A 20013-nucleotide genomic window follows, 5' to 3' on the forward strand; every position below is an offset into this window, starting at 1 on the left:
CTTTCCTAAAACACAGCCGCCTCGTTCCCACACCACTCCCTCGGGTTGCTTCAGGAAACTCTTCGCAGCGGGTGTAGTTACTTTTAATTAAGAACAAGCGAAGCGAAGATACATAGCCTTCTTGTTGGGAAGAGGAAGGTCTGAACTTCTGATTCTGATCCGCGGCGATTTGGGGTCCGACGAGTGAGTTGGCCAAGTCCACGCGCCAGGAAGGCCAAAAAGGTCACCCTGCGTGGCCCGTACGGGGATCGAACCCGCGACCTTGGCGTTATTAGCACCACGCTCTAACCAACTGAGCTAACCGTCCACCCGATGGGGGATGCTTTCTAAAAGAATAAGTTCATCTACAGTTTTGTTTGCCTAAAACTAAGGGGAATGTCTTCTTTTTCTTCTCCCGCTTCTAAGGGCCATTTTGAACTGTATCCATAGCCTGTAATGAGAAGTCTACACTCCCAGTTCTTCGGATTTGGACTAGGAAATCCACGGAGAGACTTGTACCTTAGTGACGCGTCCAGTTCAGGTCGGTTCCAGGCAAGGAAACGCAGACGAGCGCGAGGCAGGAAAGGCCCTGTGCCCCGGGGTCTCTGAAGCCCCGCAGACACCTGCCCCGACGTCATGAGCCGGGACGGCGGCCCCCAGCAGCACGGGTCACCACCGTGAGTTGTCCTGTTTGGGGGCGGGAGAGCAGGGCCGCGGAGGTTTGCAGAGGGCGAGGGGCAGGCGGCGCCCGGCTGTTAATTCTCCGCCGACGGCACCTGCTGGGTGTCCCTCGGATCGCGGCGTGCGAGCGGGGGGACCCCCGGAGTCAGCCAGCTGCGCGCTGGGCGTCCCACGAGCCTCCTGGCCGGTCCCCCGAAGACAGGTTGAAGGTGTTCCCGGCGTGAGTTACTCCCCACGTATTTGTCGAACTTTCGTGCTGAGAATACTTTTCCGAGAATACTTTTATTTAAAGCTAAGAGAATCAACAGGTGATGACGACTGTTGGGTTCAAAGCCGACGCTGGCGCAGGACAGAAGCACGCGCCTCCAGGGTCCGCTCTGGAAGTGTCCAGGGTCGACGGGTAGAGACTGGGGGCCCAGGGCTTCCGAGTCCCCGAGGTGGCCTCCGCGGTCTGCGTCCTCCTCGTCGTCGCGGGGAGCCGCGCGCCCCACCGCGACCTGACCGCGGGGTCCGCACGGCAGCCGCGCCCCCCCACCGCGTCCCGGGCTCCGGGCTCCGCAGGCAAAGCCGCCGCGACGCACGTCGCTGGTTTCCGGGCCTTGAAACGCCGAAGGGATTACCCTGGACTCCTTCCTCCGGGAAGAACGGAGTTTCCAGGGCGGCCCGGCCCCCTGACTTTTCCGACCCCGCCCCTGGGTCTCCGGGCCCACCGCGGGGCCCGCACTCGCTCCCCTGCAGACCCAGCCCCTCCCAGCTGGGGAAACCTAGGGTGCGGGTCAGCTGTCCTCACCCCACCTCGGTCCCCTGCCCACGTGGACCGAAGGTCCCACGTCCACAACTGTATTTTTCCGTGCCTGCTTTTAAGTGAAATACTGCGTGTGAACGTAGTGATTCCGGATCAGAAGAGGGGCTCGTGAAAAGACCCCCTTTAACATAATGGCATAGAACGAATCCATTGATCCTAGCCTCTACCCTCAGATCGTCCTCGGAGACCACCAGAGCGCTCGTCTGCTTCCTTCCCCCCCCCCCCCCCCCCGCCAAATATCCTACCCCTAGTCAAGCGTTCCTTTAACGTCCCCACCTACACCCTCGGCCATATATTGTAGCGTGTGCAGCAAATGTCTTGTAAGAGAATTTCACACGATGCGCGTTATGTTTCAGATTAGATTCCGTTAAGTATCCAGCGCTGCCTTGGGAAAAATGATAGATCAATGTTCACAATTCCCGTGCTATTTTATAGCATATATATAGTCACGTATAATCTTAATAAATACTAGTAAAACTCAGTTCATGTGGGGGGGGAGAGGAGAAAGTGGGTGATGGGCATGGAGGAGGGCACTTGTTGGGATGAGCACTGGGCGTTGTACGGAAGCCAATTTGACAATAGATTATATTTTAAAAAATAAACCGAGCTTCTTTAAAAATAAATACAATTCAATTTGTGTTTAAACTATCATTCTCGCCTTTCTGCACAGTAAAACGACGCACTAGGACTGTCCCTAGAGCTGAAAACCAAAATGCTGTATACAGTAAGCAAAACTTCTTACAAGATTCAAAGTGCTGACCATGTAAGGACCCTAAATGAAAGCAGAAACAGAGGTAATTAAGTGAAGAACTCTAAGTGCTCATGCCCTGATTCTTATGGATGCATTTAATAACACCCCAGTGCTCTGAAAAAGGCACTGAGCTCTCTTTACCTGAAGGAACTGGAGGAACTTAGTGTATAGATGTAGAATTGCGTTTTGCCAGAGTTTACAAAAGCCCTTTCCAATAAAGTAAGGGTAAATGTATGTGGCTCCTTTCCACATAAATGGTGCTGTGGACTGAACTTATTTGAGGGTGACTGACATTTGCTGTGAGTTCACGGTTTCCGAGGCCCATCAGTAATAGGAAACTCAACATTTGCAAAAGGGGCGCGGGACGCCTGCCGAGACCCGGGATCGAACCAGGGACCTTTAGATCTTCAGTCTAACGCTCTCCCAACTGAGCTATCTCGGCGAGCCCTGAGAGCGTTTCTTGTCAATTACTCCTTAAATAAGCTTTTCTGAACAGCCTATTTGCTTTTTAGGATGATACGTTTCAGGAAAGTCAGTAAATTTTTTGTGTTGTTTTCTGAAAATGTAACACAAAAATAATCTTCTGAAAATGTTACATTTTGCCCATTTCAAAACTAATCCTACGGAAAAAGAAATCAGACGGGGGGGGGGGTGACTATACATACAGTAATACAATACTGTATGTTAACTATACGAAAAAAAAGTTAAACAAATTTACACAATGTGTGACCATATTTAAGGTTTCCTGAGTATTGTAGGAAGAACAAAAAAAAAAAAGGTGATAAAGAAAATTTTGTACTGGGTTTCTAATGTATGAATTAGATAGCCATGGGAGTGTAGGGGTTCAAAGCTTCCTGCTGGAAGAATTCAAGAAAACACCATTTGGGGTAATTTCTAGTTTGGACCCCCCCCCCAATTTTTTTATTCTTTCAGTTGTTTTTATTCCTTTCCCCTTTCATTTTACGAAAGTATAAATTACATAGCGTAAAGTATGCAAATCTTAAGTGCACAGCTTGATGATTTTTACAAGCACACACCCTGTGTAAGCACCTGAGCACTGTCAGACTCCCTCTCATTTGCTGTCCTCCCAAAGTCAGCCACTGGTCCGGGCTCTCACTGTATGTGCTGTCCTTTACTGTGTCTTCATACACATTAAAACAAATTGAATCTGCATTCTTATGTCTGGTTTCTTTCACTCAATATTGTCTTTGAGATTCATCTGTGTTTTTATCTGTGAAGACAGTTTGTTCCTTTACATCAACTTCCATTTGGTTACACCACAATTCACCGGTTCATTCTAATGCTGATGATGGCATTTGGTTTCCAGTTCTAGGCTACAAAAGCCACTGAACCGTCTTGTGCATGGTTTCAGGTGAACATAAGCACTCATTCATCATATAAATAGATAGATACATACACAGATAGATACATAGATAGATACAAAGGTATATGGATAGATACATTGATAAATACCTAGATACATAAATACACAGATAGAATATGAAATTGCTGGGTCACAGGATATATGTATGTTTAACTTTATTAGATGTTGCTAAACAGTTTTCCAAAATGCACGTATTAAGTGTATACACTCTTAACGGCGATGTGTGAGGCTTCTGGTTACTTCATAGACTAGCCAGTACCGGATATTGTCAGCCATTCTAATTTTGGCTATTCAGGCCAGGATGTCGTGCAGTTTCTTTGTGATGTTCACTTGTATTTTTTTTTTTGATGACTAATGATATTAATTATTAACAGAGGGGAGAATAAGATATTTTTGGTGTTTCTCTGTATTGTTTAAAATAGTTACACTATGGGGGTATCTGTTATTTGGATAACTGAAAAAAATAATAATTTAGCATACCCTGTATCAAAAATTATATGAGCAACTTGCAGTCAACAAACCCCACCTCCTATATAATGCAAAACATCATCATAGTATTTAAGCGCAGACAAGCCCAAACACAAATCTTTCCTCTTTTGCCCAAACCTGCTGGTAAGACCAAACACAGACCCTTCCCCTGTCACTCCTCGCCAAGTTCTCATGTCATGCCTTTGTGACATGAGTGATTGACTAAGATGAGAACTGTTTGTCCCTCTGTCCCCCCACCCCCACCCCCCCGTTCAATGATTCGAGAAAGACTCACGGGACTCAGCATATAGGTGTCCTCATAGCTATGATTTATCACAGCAAAAGTCACCAAAGGAAAAAGGCACCAGGCGCAAAGTCTGGGGAAACCAGGGGCGAGTCAGAGAGGACAGGCTTAATTCCCACAGCCGAAAATTGTGACAAGACATGGAAAATGTCCACCAGGGAAGTTCGTTAGAGACCCGGTGCCCAAATACTTGGGGGTGGGGGGAGACTGCCTAGCATATATCAAAACTGCAGACCCAGGAAGAAGGCAGGTGTTCGGCAGAACTGTATGCTTTGCATGAACAGCTCAGGCACAGTGAGGCGCTCCCGCCATTTGGGAAACGGTCGGAATCTCTTAGAATCTAAGTTCCCAGATGCCAGCCACAGGCCCATCCTGCAAGCAGGCCCTTCTAAGGACAGCAGTCCCAGGCCTGCTGCGTGAACTCTGTACCATCCCCTTGAAAGTAGCCAGACACACAACTGAACACTTCCCACTCATCTGATTGAAACTTCCCCAGTTGCTAAACGATTCCACACAACCTCATGTGGACGCTGTGTATATTCCCTATAAAAGTCTAAGGCAAACCACCCTGCAGAGAACGCCGCCATCCCGCATTCTGGGGCACTCTCCCGTTCATGAGGGCCTAAAGAAAGTCGGTGTCCTCATCTATCTGGCTTTTGTCTTTGGCCGTTTGGTGTCCTGGGTCACACGGGAGTAAAAGCCCACCTGGGACACCCGTCTCATCCACCCAGACGCTGAGGGCTCCCAGCCTGCTGTCGTCCTTTCCTGACGGTGGCTCTGGGATCGATCCCAGAAAGACCACCTGCTGATACAGGTGCTCCAGACATTCGTCTGGGGCAGCTCAGTAAGGATCTAATTTTGCTTCTTTGTTTGACAGTTATTTTGCTCTGGCTTTTCACCTTGATATTATGGGTAACTCTAAATGCACCCCAAGCCCCCTTCAAAAGCTCCCGCCATTACATGCTTTGGCACAACGGTGACAATTCAGTTCATTTCCTCCCCAAATGGCAGAATTTAACTCCTACAACTATCTGTTTTTAGTATGCCCTTGATTATGTAAGATAACAAAGTCTTTCCACCTTTGACACAGCTACGGTTATTTATAATGGCATTACCTTCTATGTTGACTTTTTAAAATAGGCTATTCTTCAGAGCATTTCTAGGTTTACAAAAAAAAAATTGTGCAGAAAGTTCAGGGAGTTCCCAGGTTCCCTATTCCCCCAAATTCAGAGTTTCTTCTCTTAGTAGCATCTTGCATTAGTATGATACATTTGTTACAATGGATAAACCAAGAGTGATACATTGTTGGCAGCCGAGGTCCACAGTTTCCTAGGATTTACTCTTTGTGTTGTACAGGCCCATAGGTTTTGAAACATGCAGTGGCTGAATGAGGCAGCCACTGCGATGTAGGCGTTAGGCTGCTCTTGACCTTCTGATGACACGTCACAAGGAGGGTCGTCTGCCTCCAGACCTCAGCTGACCGCGGGCAGCGGAAACTGTCAAAAGTGGAACCACGTGTACGGAGGGATTACCGCACAGACAGTCCCCATTTATGATGGTTCCGTTTACGTTGGTGCAAGAGCCATACACATTCAGGAGGAAGCAGACTTTGGATTTCGATCTTTTTCCAGTCTGTGATGTGGGTGGGGTCCTCTCTCGTGATGCTGGGAAGTATCACGGCCATTCTGACCCCGTTCTGCTGGTCACTTTCAGCACAGCATTGAGTGAATTACATGAGACATTCAACACTTTAGTATAAAATAAGCTGGGTGTTAGATGATTTTGCCCAACTGTAGGCTGATGGGAGCATTCTGAACACATGTGAGGCGAGCGAAACTGATGTCCCGTAGGAAGTGCGTTAAATGCATTTGTAACTTACATTTTCCATTTATGATGGGTTTAGCAGGACGTAACCCCTCTGCAAGTCAAGGACATCCGTATTTGTAAACATTTTCCACTCATTTCCCTTGTTCTTTGTTTTGTTAGTTGTCTCCCGCTCCGTTTCCACCTTCTGGGGCTTACTTGAGCATTGGCTGTGATTCCACCTTCTGTGATGCTCACGGACTGTGATCAGTGACCGTGATTCCCTCTGCCGCTCTCCTTCCTCTCCAGGTTTTGGGTTACCAGGTCGCCCTGTGACCTCAATATCCTGATACCTCTAGGGAGAATTATTGATTTTCAGCTTTTCTCTTGTGGTGAGGATGAGAGTGATGGCTCCCAAACTGTTTACACGTTGGAGCAGAAACTGAAAGTCCCCTGTGTTTACCTTTAAGATCTTATTGTCACTTGGTTAAATAGGTAGCCAAGTATTAACTTGCGAACCTATTTAATTAGGTGTTACTACCTGGAAACTTTTGACATTTTTTTCTCCTCACTTCAACTCCTGACGCAGTTTGCACCTAACACTGACTGAGATTTCCCAGAGGGCTCCTAGAGAATCAGCCACAATTTGCTCCTTAATATTGTAAAAAGAGGGTGTTAGAAATAATTAAGCTTATTCCCTATGTTACTATTGATCCGTTTCATGGGAAGCACTGTCAGATCGGGGGAGATTTCTACCTGACTCCTCTACCTGGAGTTGGCCAAACAGCAAAGTGTGAGGGCACAGTCCCTAGGCTTCCCTCGCTTCTGACACGTATTTGCAAGTTTTCGTTCTGCAAAACACCATTGGGCTCGATAATTTGCTAAAGGGGGTCCCGGAGCTCATCAGAGCTATTATACTCATTGGTTACAGTGTCTTAAAGGGAAAGGACACAAATTAAAATCAGCCAAAAGGAGACACACATCCAGCAGACTCTGGCAGAGTTCCAAATGAAATTGCTGTCATCCTCAGGATAAGCGATCGTTCTGCATCGACATGTGACAATGCAGAGTATTTATTGTTAGCTCAGGAAGTTCACCTGAGTTTCTGTGCCCAGAGTTTTTATCGGGCTTTATTGTACAGGCATAAGTGATCGATTACGCATGTGCTTGAACTCACTCTCCAGGCTGCCTGAGAGCATGACCTAAAGCCCCCACCCTAGATCACATGGTTGGTCTTTCTGACATAGCTGTGGTATGTGGCCAGACCCATCCTAAAATATATACACAGTAAAACCTGGGATTGCAAGTATCTTGTTCCGCAAACGTTTCACAAGACAAGCAAACGTTTCTGATAAATTTTCACTTGATACACGAGCGATGTCTTGCAAAACGAGTCGTACGTGACGCCGAACGTCAGGTGATCACAACTGAGCCAATGGTTTTGAAGTTCGCTTGAATATACAAATACATATTGGATATATTTGCAGTGAAGTGCTTTAGATCACAAGCATGTTTCTGAAACGAATTAGGCTCACAGACCAAGGTTTCACTGCTACTTTTGGGTATGACATAGATTAGCTTCCAATATCTGAAGCAAAGGACAGACCTCTCTGGCCGTTTTCACTACCTGGGAAGGGGTGGGGTCCTCTCCACATGTTCACCTCGAATGATATCTGGCAAAGAAGAGAATGTAAGTCACTCTAGTTTTTGAAGAAACTAACAACATTGGTAAAACAAAGAAGATTGTCAACTTTTCATGTTTATGGGCCCTGCTTCTGGGCTCCCAGGGAAGCCATGCTTTAACATTTACCAAGGTCAAAATGACTCAGCAAAACCTCAAAGCAGGGGCTCTATTTCTGCCTTGAACACACACGGTACATCTGCTTTATTTAAAAAAATAATAATAACCAAAAAGGAGCATTCCTAACATAAAGATAAGAAAAGTTTCAAAACCTCCCTGGTTCCTGTAAGATTAAAGTCACGCGGTGTTGCACATACTAAAAATGTAAGATAAAGTCTAACTTTCTAGAGTGTTCTTCATCATGATGATTTGTAACATTAAAATTTTTTTAATGTTTATTTATTTTTGAGAGAAAGAGACAGAGCATGAGTAGGAGAGGGGCAGAGAGAGAGGGAGACACAGAATCTGAAGCGGGCTCCAGGCTCTGAGCTGTCAGCACGGAACCTGACAGGGCTTGAATCCATGAACCACGAGACCCTGACCTGAGCCAAAGTCTGGCGCTTAACTGAATGAGCCACCCAGGCGCCCCCATAACTTTTTTAAATGTGAAAAACATATATAACTGCACCAAATGTTCCTTCCTAAGAGCTCTCTCTTCTTTGCAAGGTTTGTGTATCCCAGGCACCTGAACTAACTTGTGCTCAAATGAAACTCTTTTCCTTTCTCTTTAAAGATTTTTAAAAAGCTTATTCAATTTGCGTCCACAACGTAAAGCAACAGCCTGTGCTCGGGGACCTGGGGGCTGGGAGATAGAACCAGGGAGGACCTTGATACTCACAAATATTCAGAGCCAAGGAAATGTGTTATCTAGGCAAAATAAATAAATAAATAAAAATTCACAAAATTGTTACATGAACCATAACTTGGATGTGACAGAAGACGCAAGAGTGGGCCATATTTAAGTTATGGATAAAATCACTTACAGGGCTTTTTAAGGATATGGATCTTTTCAGTTTGCACCAGAAATAGAAATGGAAACTGGGGAGAAATAAGCAAATAGTAAAGACACCCACAGGTCAAAATTGTGAGAAAGTTTCTTGTTCAACTATTTAAAATTCTATCACTCCATAAATAGTCACAAAATTTTACTGGACACAATGAAGAGGGAAATTTTTGAAGTAGAATATTTGGCTGTTTCCTCTTCTTCTTCTTCTTCTCCTCCTCCTCCTCCTCCTCCTCCTCCTCCTCCTCCTCCTCCCCCGCTTTCTTTTTAATTTTAGAGAGAGTGCACACAGGCTGGGGAAAGGGGCAGAGGAAGAGAGAGAATCTTAAGCAGCCTCCACGCCCAGTGCCCAGTGTGGAACCCAACATGGGGCCCAACACAGGCTGGATCCCACGACCCCAGGATCATGACCTGAGCCCAAATGAAGAGTCGGACCCTCAATCAACTGAGCCACCCAGGCGCCCCTATGTGGCCTTTTCTGATGGCACACGAGGTCTCACAGTGGCTAAAACAAACTCATTACCAGTTCTATTTCTCAGCCAAGCGTGTAAATCAATCCTCATTTGGTGGAAGTGTGTGTCAACTCTACAAAAACCTCGAGTTATAGTGTTTAAAATATCTGATATTTTCACCTGGAACAGCCAACAGAAACCCTTTTTTTTTTTTCCTTCTCATCATTCCCATCCAAACCACCTTACTTCTTCCTCCTTCCTTTTTTATCTTCCTTTTCTCTTCAAAGTTCTGCATTCTTCTCCTGTACCATTTTGAGACTCTATAGATATTTTTGAGCATTTTGAGCACTTTTGAGCAAAAAGTCATGGTAATTGCCCTTAATAAGCAAACTCGTAGGAAAGACGGCTGTGTATGTAAACACATCTTTTTTACCATGAGATAAATGTGAATTCAGCACTACAAGTTATCTATTAGGAAGAGGGAAGAAACCATCAGGTCTGTTTCCGGGCCACGAAGAAGGAGCAGGAATCTGGCACATGGACCAGATGAAGAGAATCTCATAGGCAGGGGAATAGAGAGAGACGTTAGGAGGTAAGGTGGAGTCAAGAAGACCGCGTAACAGACAAATGCGAGGAATCAAACATGAGTCTCGGCCACAGACATCAGCACAGCACGATGCCAAGTAGAAGAGGTCGAACCAAAACCCCACAAGTTGTATGATCTCACTTACACGAAATTCTAGAAAAGGCAACCGGATGGCAGCGGAGAGCAGGTGAGTGGTGGCCAGGGGGGCGTGCAGGGGAAGTAGGCTACACCAGGGAAGGTGAGATGCTGGGGGAAGGCGCTGCTCCCCGTCGACGGTGGTGGAGTTTACCCCTGAGATACGATCATCCTGCTGGGCAGAGTAAGGCCTCCGTGAAGATGTCCACACCACCACCCCCAGATCCTGGGAACGTGCTGCCTCACACGGCAAACGGAATTTTGCAGATGTGCCTAATTCAGGATCTTAAAATAGGGAGATTATCCTGGATTATCCAGGGGCTCCAATACAATCATAAGGGTCCTTAAAAGATGGAAGAGGAGAAACACTAGAGTCAGGAAAGGAGAGGTGACCACAGAAGCAGCGATCAGGGTCATTCAGTGGCTGGCTCTGGAGATGGAATGGCCCAGGGCCAAGGCGCCGGCGGGCTCTAGAAGGCTGAAAGCCGAGCAGGCAAGAAGAAGGATGCTCCCCCAGAACTTCCAGGAGGTCCCAGCCTGGCCAGCAGCCTGATCTCAGGGCAGCGAGAGCCACCGTGGACTCGCGGCCTAAGGAGCTGCAACGCAATGATCCTGCGCTCTTTTAAGCCACTAAGTTGGTGAGAACCTCACGAAAAAGGAGTTGCTAGAAAACTGCATGGCTGTCTTCTGTTTTGAACAACCCGCGGCAGTGCTCTAAAATCAAGCCTCGGAAGCCAGGGACAGCCCAGCCTCGGACAGCACGCGGGAAAGCCCTGGGGACACTGCTCTGTGCCTCTGGGATTCTGCTTCCACACCGTCTCCTCGAACATCGTTTGGCCTCGGTCCTAACCGGTACCGTATATAACATCATGTCACGTATTAGCTTTTCAAAAATTATCGAAGAGGCTCTTCTGTGGAAAAATACACGGCAGTGAGCTTCTGGGGACATCCCACAGCTAGGCCGCGTGTTTGTTCTTCCCTGGGCCTGGGCAAGACTTCCGAGGTGGAGACCTGAGACTCGCTTCCTTGCTTCCTTCAGGCCTCTGCCTACAGGCCACTGGCTTAGCGAGCCTTCCCTCACAACCCTACACGATACAGCACTCCCAGCACATACTCTGGTGCCTCCTGTCCCTTGTCGCCTGTCTTTGTTTTTCTCCAGGGAACACTCCACCACTCTGTCTACTTGGATGTTTATTTTTAATTGGTCACTGCGGATTCCTCCCTCCTAGAACTCAGCATCCAGAGCACAGAGGCTTCATCTTTTTACCTCAGTGGGTAACCTCAGCACGTAGCACGGACCCAGTAAAAACGCAGGCATTCCACATATGTTAAATGACCGCCTTTGAAGTAAAGAGCCCAGGAGCGGGAGTGGGTTTAAGGTTGATAATTTTCCCACGTGTCGATGTTACAGACCCGACGGGGTTAAGGTCAGAACAGCGCAGAGGTCAGCAGGATGCTGGGCTCTGGGTTCAAACGAGAGGGCTGGGTGCGACAGAAAGGGTAGACCTCGGTTCTTAGGGAGAGGCTGTAACCAAGGGAACGAATGCCACACAAAGATTGCGTATATCCTTAGCCGAGAGGAAAGCGGAGGACGGAACTGTAGGGAATGTCGTATTTAAGGAACAGAAGAGGAGGAGGCCCTGAGACAGAATAAATCCAGGACAGCCTGGACAAAGAAACAGGCAACCTTGAATCACTTATTTCAGACACAGCGTCAGAATGAGAGCAGCTCTGCAAACAGGCCTTGTCTGTTTACTTTCTGATGAAATTAGGAAGAAGTACGTACCCAGCGACCTGTGCCCGGTGCCTCACTGCTGGAGGCCGGCCTGGGCGACTCAAATCCCACGAAGATGTCACAGGTGGAATCCGGCCACCAGACGGCGCCCTGCGGCTTCAGAACTAAGATGCGGGAGCGCCCCCCCTGCCCCCATCCGCACCCCCGGAGCTGACAGCAGACAGCACGCCCCGGCGCTCCGCTCCCCCGCCCACTTCCCAAAGAGCTGCGGAATCCGTTAAGGAAAGGAGCGGGGGAAGGATGGGGCCTCCTCCGCCGATATGCAATGGCTGTGAGGCCCCCTGACCCGGGAGAAGCGCCTCTGCCTGGATAAATTCAATTTGCCTCCTCTGGTGTGCGGTTTCGTCCCGTTCGAAAACTACCAAATGCCCTCCATATCCGCGGTCTCGCCACGGAAAAGAACACAAGCTCCCTCCAGCGCTTTGTCCGGAGGAGGAGGGGAAAACGCACCCGAAGAAAAGGAGTGTGAAACCGCAAAGGGAAGAAAACATGCTCCAGGTGAGGCTCGAACTCACAACCTCGGCATCACCCGCACATATACTGCTGTATAAGTACCGCGCGCTAACCGATTGCGCCACTGGAGCATGCTTTCCCCGCACCGCCAGCGCGCGCTCTACAGAGCCTGGGGCCGGCGCGCGGGCACGCGGACGCGCGGGGACCCGCCCGCACCCGCCGCCCCGCTGCGAGCCGACGCACGCCGCCGTCCCGGCGCCTGCCCCTCCCCCCCGGGACTGGCGCGCGCTCCGCCCTCCCGGCTCCGCCCCCCCCCCCCCCCTCCCCCGTGGGGCGGGGCCGGCGTCCGTGGGCGGGAGCCGTGGGGCCGCCCCGCCCGCAGCTCCGAGAGGCTCCCGCCGCGCCCGGGGCGCCGACGAGCCGCGTCCCCGGCCCCGGCTCCGCGCGCCCCCTGGAGTCCGCGCCCGCCGGCTCCTCGCGAGCCCGGGTCCCAGCCCGCCGCTCCGGCAGCCCCCGCGGGAACCGCTGGAGTCGAGACCCCTCCTCGCTCGTGCTGCGCGTCACGGCGGCCAAGGCCGGGTCCACACACCCCCACCCCATCCCTCCACCCCCCTCCTCCACCCCCCCTCCCTCCACCCCCCTTCCTTCACACTCCCACCCCCATCCTCACCCTGCTCCTCCCCCCCACCCCTCCAACCCCCCCACCTCAACACCCCCTTCAACACCCCAACCCCACCGCACCTCTATACACCCCCAAACCCCTCCACCTCCCCACCCCCCTCTCCTCCACCCCCCCATACCCCATTCTACCCCCCACCTCCCTCTCCTCCACCCCACTCTACTCCACTCCCCACCCGCATTCCTCCACCCCCCAACCCCCCTCCTCCACCCCGCTCGGTCTTGCAGGTTCCTGGCTGTTTGCCTGGCTGTTTGTGATGTCATGCCCACCCACAACCCTCGTCCCCTCCATGTGGCCTTTAATCATAAAAGCCCCTTGTGTGCATTGGTCTGCTGGCTTATTCGTTTGATTTGGGCCCGCGGAAATTGCAACCATTAAAGTGGAAGTACACACGAGATGCGAGGCCTTTTTGCTTTTATGGAATAATTCCTGTGCAGGAGAAGCGGAATCGTTTAAAGAGGAGAATAGCCTGCCCAGTATTCTTGACCACACACTGCCTCACAGTCGGGGCTGAGCGGAATAGACCGGCGACCAGGGACACACGCACGGCGGGGGAGGGGAGCGCAGACCATCGCTGGGCCGCTGTCATTCCACGTGTGTGACACCTGAACACGAGAGGTGAGAAGCAACACTAGATCTTCGGTAGATGACCCTCAACCGGAGAAGTCCTCCCCCGCCCCGCCCCCAACCCCCTCCACGCCCTGCAGAGACCAAGTTGGCCTGACCTCTAGAGACCATCCCATCTGAACAGCAGCCGTCGGCAGGCACTGTTCTACGGCCGCGTGTAGATCCCAGGGCAGCGTCCATGGGCCCGTGTCCCGGATCCGGATCCAGATAAGAGCCCGCATCTTGGGAATTACTGTTCTTAAGACGTGGAAACTTACAAGACTTGGGGCGCCACCGGATCTTAAGCTGATTTTCATCAGAGAAGCCAAATCTGTGACACAACATAGGCCTTAAAGCATAAAATCGTGTGCGTGGGGAAAAGCAGGAAGCTAAATGCTTAGAATCGTCAATGGTAAAAAAAAATAATAATAACCGTCTTCTGATCTCCACCTTCTGTCATGTGGAAGGCTGGCCCGTCTGGATGACATCATGGGCTCCCCACCAGCCGCTGACATCAGCTGCAGTTTCACAGTGGGGGCACCAGCGGGAGGGAGGTCAGAGAGGACACGGAGGTGGGGGTATCTATCTCTCTGCACTCCTTTCTGGGCCTCACCTCCGTCTAGGTCATCCAAGTGGACCTTTCCTTCATCTCCAATAATGGCTTCTTCCCTGCTGCTTCAGGCCCTAGGGATGCTAACCACCCGTCAGCAGTAGCTGTGTTCTCTGTCCTTCCCCTCAACCTGCCCACACGTTTGTCAAGTAGCCTGTTTATGCCCACACGTTTGTCAAGTAGCCTGTTTATGAACCCCTTCTAAGACTATCCATTGTGAAGGTTCCCTCCGCACCTGAGTTCCTGGGTGATAGGAGCCGTGATATAAATGGCAGTGTTCGGAATGACTGGCCGTGGTTTGGGAGGTAGTGTGTGATATTATGTTTTGAGGGGGGGGGGCACCAACGTGGAAATAGGCATATTGTTGTGATTGATGGGGTTCAGAACACGCTAGCTCAAAATATGGCAAGTTGGCAAATCAACTATTTCAAGCGGAAGGAGCTTGAGAAAATGTGAGAAGCAGGAAGGTCACTCTGACCCGCCCCCTGCCCATCTGCCCTGAAGCAGGTCATAAAACTCCTGTGTCAGAGGTACCCTGAGGAAAACAGCATCCTTATCTCCAAAGACAAAGAAAGGGACCCCGGACCCCGGGAAGAATCCAAACAGTGTCTCCCGGTTTACCTTTCGGCCTGTCACGGGTCTGCATGCTCGTCCATTCTTCATCAAGCTCGGCGTAAAAATAATCAGGCTTAACCCTGCCTCCAGGTCTTATTTCCTTATGAAGCCTCCTGGATCACGTACACCTTATGTCAAATAAACTCGTGTGCTTTCCTCCTGTGAATCTGTCTTTGTCAGTTTAATTTTGAGAGCCGGCCAGGGACCCTACGAGGGTCAAGGAAAACCTTTTTCCCTCCCTTGCATAATAGCAATACAAATAAAGGGCAACCACTGGGTCTTTAACCCACTTTTCAAGAAGACAATGGACATATGGTAGCAACTGAAATGTCCCATTAAAGTCATCTCAGCCAGTAACTCTAGGAAATACTCAAATTCTGTCTCAAAAAGATGATTCTATAGAGTCCATGATTCAAGGTCCTCATTATTCTGTGTCTGCCAGAGGCAGATGTGGCTGGACTTCATTTGCCATTTGAGAAAAGTGGTGTCTTTTTATAACCCAGGGAAAATGCCATTTACCTTTGGGTGTATCTTCTCTTCACAAGTCTTTAAGACCATATTAATAATGCGGAAATGTTGAAATAGCATTGGAAACACCTCAGAGCCTGGCTGCTATGTGCTTTGGGGGCACAAAACATTCCAACCCCTCTGAATCTGTATTTTTAGAATAGTGGTTCTTCCCCCTGAAGGAAGTGGAAAATTGCCTAGCACCATACCCGCAAACAGTCCTCACCCTCAGAGACTGAGTTTATTGGTTTGGGATAGATCCCCAAAATCAACATTTTTAAAAAGCTCCTAGTTGATCCTAATAATTATAAACCCTCCCCGTCTCTAAATCTAAGAAAATAAATAAAAATAAGAGAAAGTGTTTGGATCCCTAGCAAGTATTCAAAGCGGAGAAAAGGCTAAAGTTATATGTCCATTTTTTTAAAGGTCACCCGAAGAATGAACAGTTACGAGCACCAATCTAAAAGAAGAGAACTGAGCAGGTTCTCTGTACACACTCCCAGGTACTTCACAGAATGAATCAATTACGTAAGAGCTGAAAGCAAACAGTAGTATCCCCCAATTTGGAAACATGTAGATTGTCGGTGGGAGGTGGGGGCTGCAACCTGGGCAAAGGTTGCACAACATCCTTCCAGACTGAAAACTCATCTCCCCCAACACCGATCAGGGGACTTCCCTCAAGATGAAAGAACTGCCAAACCTCAGTCTGTTGGCGTCTTCCCTGTAGGATGACGTTAGGAGAGTCTTCGAGGAAGAATTATCTGGAATGACTAACCTCCAAGAATAAACCATGTCTTGGCAGGTCACAAGGAACGAAGGAAATTAATGTGGAAAAATGGGTCAATTACTGAAAAGATGCCCAAAAGGTCTGTAGCCCCCTCCAGCCCTGTGGAGAAATCGGCATCTTGTACAAGACCCAAAGAACCCTGAGATTCTGTGTGTGTGTGTGTGTGTGTGTGTGTGTGTGTGTGTGTCTTTCTCTCTCTCTCTATCCCCCATCTCAATTCCTCTCTCTCTCCTCCCCCCTCTCTCCCTCTGTCCCCCCTCTCTCTGTCTCTATGTCTCTGTCTCTGTCTCTGTTTCTTTCTGTGTGTCCCCCTCTCTCTCTCCCCACCCCTCTCTCTCTTTCCCCAGAAGGGCGGTGAGGATGAAGATAGGGAGAGATAGGATTAGTGGAGGTCTATGGTCCTAAGGCTCCCTTTCTCTGATAACCTCAAACCAACACTTTCACCCAAATCAGAAACTATCCAAAACTGACATGTTAGAATGCGTTTCTTATGGCCCTTTAAACAACGTTTCAAAGACTCATCGTACCAATCAGAGTTCTTACCTGTATATGGCCAACCCAACTGTGCAACAAGTGGGTAAGAAATCCACCAGAATTCCTGAGACCAGAGGACCAGGTGTAGACGCTGTGCAACCAGCAATAATGCCCCATCCACCCACCACCACCCCCCCCCAGCACAGCCGCACCGCCAAGCAGTGGTGCAAGGTTCTTCTGAAAAATGAACACATCTTCTGCCCCTCTCGGCGGAGCCGATGCTGGCACTACCTGCTTTTCCACGTCCACAGCGCCTGAACGGAAGCCTGACGCGGGTCGGGGGGCCGGTGGCAGCTGGGTCACATGCTTATGCTCTGGCTGCGAAGCAAAATGAGTTTAAAGACGTCAGAGCTGAATGAAAACGGAGACTGAAGAGCAAATAAAATGCGTTACAGCATTTACAAAGTAGAAACAGCGAGTAACCCTAACAAACTGAGTCTGTGACAAAACAAGATTAGGGAAAAATTCATGAAATTCAAAGGAAAATGACAAACACGGAAACAGAATCACGTAGGTTTTACCGAAACACGATGGAGAGCTAAACAATCTGGTGGCCGGTGTCTGAAGTAGAGAAAAATGAAGTGAAACAAGAAATAAAACCTCAACAAAAATGTTTGCAAATATTTATAAAGAAAGTCATCTTCCGGGAGAAACAAATATTGAATCCGTCAAAACTGAGATATCTTGTCATTGTTACCAAACTTCATAAACAGAAAGACAGCAAATGACCTACAAAGGGAGGGACATCAGGTCACGTGTCTCCGGCGATGTTAAGTATGATTAAAACACATCATAACCTTAGGAGCACCTTGCTTGGGTCCCACGGAGCCTGGGAGTGCAAGCGGGCATCCAACAGCTTGAAAAGTTATCACCTTCACAGTAAATCTACTGAGCATCCCCTTTGGGCCAAGTAACTGGCTAAAGGGTAAAACCAGGAACAAGGTGACAGTTGGCCCATGCGGGGAGATGATCGTCCCAGAATAAAGAAACTATAGCTACGTGGGCCATGTCGTGGTTTTCAACGCGCTTTCATGGTTTGTACTGTATAGATTAAATAAAGTCAAGTATGAGGTAAGGGAGACATTATTCTAGATATCTTTCTTGTGTGTGTGTGTGTGTGTGTGTGTGTGCGTGTGCACGCATGTGTGTTTCTTGTACGTGTATTTTGAGAACGTTTAGGTACAGCTCAATGTGGGCTCAGAGCCTAAAACCTTCACATCATTAAACAAGAATAAAGAAAATAAGTGTTTGAGACATGATAGTGGGAAAGGAACAATTAAAGAACCAAGGGAAGCATAAGAAATTAATTTAAAAAGCTAAAGGGAAAAAAGCAGGACCCCAAAGATTATTTTTAGGAAAAAACAAAAGGGAAAAATATATAGATAACATGAAGAGAAATAAAATAGATAATAATTAGGTTATTAAAAACAGGAACATAAAACTGGGAATTACAACGAGGATGCAGGAGAAATGTACAAATATAATTTTAAAAGAGTATTTTGTACACCTCAACCAAAAAAAAATGAGAACCTGGACAAAATTGGTGATTTTCCAGGACAACGGGCATTACTAATGTGGCTAATACCCACGGAGACAGTTAAGTGACTTGTCAGAGCAAAGCCAAGTGTGTGATGACGTTGCAGGAGAGGGACACTGACTGGGTTCTGCGACTGGCACAAGAATTAAGTTGACACAAAACATTGACAGGAGGAAAAAAGCTATCTTAATTACGTACGTACACGCAGGCATCTCACAGACGATCGAGCCCTCCGTGCCATCCTGGGAGACGCACAGGAATCGAGATGTGGAGCTTCTGAGTTGGAAGAGGCAACTTACGGGAAGGTAAAGGAGGAAATGCATGGTAAATAAAGTTGCCTTTCTGTGCAGCTAAGAGTGTCTCCTGGATAAATTTGTCTCTGGGAATAGCTCTCTTCTTGGTACAGATGCTTTTTCTAGTGGAAGTTTCCCTTATAAATGTAAATTCCTTTACAAAATTTACAGGAATTTACAAATTCCTTTACAAAATTCCTTTACAAAATACACTGTATTTTAGGCATTTAAGCAGCTGGGGGGGGGGGGTGCAGTAAAGAGCTTGTCTCTGCTGGTCTTCCGTTGCCTAAAAATAACGCCTTTCCCAAAGCGGCATATTTTGGAGTGGAATGCTTTGAACCTTTTTAATATTTAAATACTGAAAATAGCATAGTGTAGGAAGAAGTGACTTTGTTTTTGATTTTATAACACCAGCATTACTCTGATACCAGCAACAAATGAAAGTAACACAATTAAAGAGCTCCGATACAGGAATTCTCTGTACTTTCTGCTCATTTTTCTGAAAATCTATTCTAAAAAATAAAGCTTGCTAATTAAAAAAACGAACACCGATTCATTTTGCTTTGCAGAGTGGGAAAAATAATTTGCCCTCTGTCCCTCTGGGTTCTTGCCCGAGATCCCTGTCGTGAAAAATTAGCAAAAGAAAAACACAGAAGCTCACGAACATGGAACCTCTGGTACATGTGAAAGACGCCCAGGGGAAAATGAGTAACTCTTCAAAGTGACTTCCAACTCCAGCTGAAATACCATCCTAGTTAAAGACGAGGAAGAGAAAGGTATGGGGGCGCCAGTTTTGAGGTTATCAGGAAAAGCAAGGTAAACACAGGTAGTGTTTGTCACGCAGCGTAAAGTCAGTGCCTTTTCCATTGATGATGTTACCAAGCCCAAGTTTAGCTGAGCGTCATCGACTGAAAGACCCATACTCAAGTTTTGACTGGAAAGGAATCGACCGTTATTCTGGAGCCCGGCAAACCGAGGAGAAGGCCGACTCTTGTCCAAAAGCCAACTCCCAGGTTTCTGCCCGGCCCAGGGGTTTTTAAAGGGACTTAGGGGGTTAATCGGCAAAGGAAGTAAAGGGGCCTGCAACATTTCTTGATTATGCGCAGACCCCATGGTGCCAGCCGCTAATGTTATCTCAGTGCTGGGATGTGTGAGGGAGTTGGGTTCCTGTTTCATGGTACGTAGGAGGACTCCGTTCTTTCTGCAAAGGAGGACAAGGTCTGCAGACACCCACAGGGAGATTAGTAAAATCATTTGTGTGACCTGAAAAAGGAAAACTTTTTGCTAAAAAATTGCTAGGCTAATCGGAAAGCTAAGGTGGCTTTAAACCCGCTTGCTGGCCTCCGTGGCGTGGGAACATTCTGGTCCTTCACTCCTCAAGGCCAGTGGTCTGCAAATCTCAGAGAGAGCACCTTAGTTCTGTTACAATGAAGGGCCTTGGGCCAGCAAGTAAGGGGTGTGTTAGCTTGAAGCAAGTTAACCCTCAAGACTGACCGGAGGGGGGGGCGCCCTGGGTGTCTCAGTGGGTTGAGGCTCAGACTCCAGCTCAGGTCATGGTCTTGCAG

The 20013-nt window shown here is 48.3% G+C and overlaps 3 non-coding genes across 3 annotated transcripts; all 3 read right to left on the minus strand.

Annotated features, from left to right (window-relative positions):
* Positions 1 to 233: 233 nt before the first annotated feature.
* On the minus strand, positions 234 to 307 carry TRNAI-AAU. Its single transcript has one exon. It is a non-coding gene; the product is annotated as a tRNA-Ile (tRNA).
* Positions 308 to 2585: 2278 nt separating this feature from the next.
* TRNAF-GAA lies at positions 2586 to 2658 on the minus strand. Its single transcript has one exon. It is a non-coding gene; the product is annotated as a tRNA-Phe (tRNA).
* Positions 2659 to 12317: 9659 nt separating this feature from the next.
* TRNAI-UAU lies at positions 12318 to 12411 on the minus strand. The gene is made up of 2 exons: positions 12374 to 12411; positions 12318 to 12353 (listed from the first exon to the last, which is right to left on the minus strand). It is a non-coding gene; the product is annotated as a tRNA-Ile (tRNA).
* Between the last annotated feature and the right edge of the window lie 7602 nt (positions 12412 to 20013).

Source organism: Panthera leo, chromosome B2 (genome assembly GCF_018350215.1).
Source record: "Panthera leo isolate Ple1 chromosome B2, P.leo_Ple1_pat1.1, whole genome shotgun sequence".
In the NCBI taxonomy this organism is placed as follows: Eukaryota; Metazoa; Chordata; class Mammalia; order Carnivora; family Felidae; genus Panthera; species Panthera leo.